Below are 2,500 nucleotides of genomic sequence, written 5' to 3'. Positions count from 1 at the left end.
CACAGCAGACCACCATCTCCCGCCATCCCGAGCGGCGCCGAGGAAAAACAATAGCGGGTTATATTCACCGCGACTGAGGTACCTGCGGGGAAATCAGGCATACAGCAGGGAGAGATGCAAAATACAGAAAAGTGAGGAAAAATGATAAGAAACAGTAACGTTACGATGATAAACAAGAATGATAACGATAAAAAAGAGCGGCCGGTCGCATCCTGAACCGTTTTCTGTGGCAGCGGTGGGCGGAAGGAGAAGGGGTGGGAGGGGGAGGGGGAGGGTGGGAAAGAGGGGGCGGAGAGCAGGAGAGAGAGAGAGAAGGGGAGGGTGGGGGAGAGAGGGGGGTGGGGGGGAGATGGCGGCAGCGGGACGGTCTGTCGCGGTGATCTTTAGCTCCCCCTTCCCTCCCTCCCTCCCTCCCCTCCCTCGACTCGCTACTACCGCTTACCCTTCACGGCGTCTCTCGTAACACGTAGGTCTAGGTCAAGGCCGTGCAAACTTTTCAGCTGGCGAGGAGGAGAGAAGGAAGGGCCAGGCGGAGAGAGGGAGGGGCGGAGGAGGAAGGAGGAAGGAGAGAGAGAGAAGAGGAAAGAGAGAAGGAGAGAAAGAAGAGGGGATGAGGAATGAGGAAGGAGGAAGGAGAGAGGAAGAGAGGCTGGGAGGATGAACACGTGCTTGGTCCTATCTTCTTCCCCATACACGCTCTCTCTCAGACACGTGTTAATCGCTCAGCCCAGTCTATCCCTCTTTCAGCAGTGATTTTATAGGTGACGTCGACAGCCTCTACACTTCAATCTTTTACGGCACGGTTTTCTCTTTTCTTTTTTTCCGTTCGACTGTAAGTTCACCTACGGTTTATTTCATCACTATTGAGATTCTGGCATTTTTTTATCCTCTGTCGCATACTTACACCTGCATTCCTATTCTTTTCATACTTATACTTGCATTTTGGTTTATACATAGGCTTATACCTATATCTATATCTATACTTATACTTGTGCTTATACTGCTTATACCTGTCCCTATATCTATTCCTATATCTATACTTATACTTATACCTGTCCCTATATCTATTCCTATATCTATACTTATACTTATACCTGTACCTATATCTATACTATACTTATACTTGATAATCAAACACACTTTAACTATTGCTTATGATTATGCTTTTCCTCATAGCTATACTCCAGCGCATACATACACTCTTCGATTTCTTACTCAATTACGGAAAAGAAACCCAGCGAGGAACATGACATGAGTGATCATATCCTAGACATGACAACCGCCATCTTTGCTCTCAGGTCGCCCGCCAAAGTGGCCTGTTACACGAACGCATAATACGGATTCCCATTATTAACCTCGGGAAGCTTATGTACCTGATGCTCTTCCGAGGAATGGGGACTGGTTGCTTCCTGGGTGATGGTTTATTATCTTATCCTCCTCTGTGACTTGCTGGGATATTTCTCAAGGAAGGGGAAAGGGCCCTGGGTGTTTGGGTATTGAATAGACCCATATATATATATATATCTTTATATAGAAGTATGACTCTCCGATTGGCATTCATTGTCTTGGATCGAGGCGTCGGTCTCCATTTCGTGTCCTTACGAGATGAAGACCTCTTGGCGGGTTTTTCGTTTTCTTTTCCAACATTGATATAATTGCCAAGCATGTTTGAGTTGGCATTACACACAGCATCGCCACACGTTTGCCAGTAGACACACACACACACATTGGCATCGAATACACTCCTCGATGTCGAAATAGTACGGAGCTGCATCATGCGCAAAGTCCGCTTCTTGTTTTGTTGTCGAAAAAAGATGTACACATGGAAAAATGTGTACATCGGGGGCGCCAGTGAGAAGCAATCTTTAACCACGGATAATATATACCTCTGGACTTCGATGAGTAGCAATGGCAAGGCCTCTTGTATAGGGAGAGACAAGATGTATCACAAAGAAGTTGTCAGTCATCTCTGCGGTCACCGAACCACAACACTTAGTGGCTTGCGGATGGCATGCGGTGAATCAGAGGCTCTAGAGGGACAGTGAGCATCTCCGTTTATGATCGATCTGGCATGACGTGATCATTTTCTATATCAATATCCAGTATGAATGAAAACACATAGATAAATAGACAAATAGAAGATTAAAAAAGCTAACGTAAACCGTCCAACTAACCATCCAACCAACAATAACTGGTTGATACTGATATCTGTTATATAAGAGGTTTGCAGATCCCAAACTCTTTGAACAGAACGGCACAAACAGACCACCAGAACGACATATTTCACGTACATCTTTGTCTCTGCATGTATTCGACGTCAAACCGTTATGCATGACAATTCATTCTATCTCAGGAGAAATTTTACGCATGAACTAACCAGTGTCATCAACAGAATAATAGATTAAACGCAGGAAAGTCACTAACCGATCGAGAAGAAGAAGAATATTTTTTTCACATGACAAAGGATAAGATATCGCAAAATAAGGAAAAAGTTAAATCC

The sequence above is a fragment of the Penaeus vannamei genome, chromosome 18 (genome assembly GCF_042767895.1).
Source record: "Penaeus vannamei isolate JL-2024 chromosome 18, ASM4276789v1, whole genome shotgun sequence".
NCBI classification, from domain to species: Eukaryota; Metazoa; Arthropoda; class Malacostraca; order Decapoda; family Penaeidae; genus Penaeus; species Penaeus vannamei.
The sequence above is the reverse complement of the archived record's forward strand: the minus strand, read 5'-3'. Positions refer to the sequence as shown.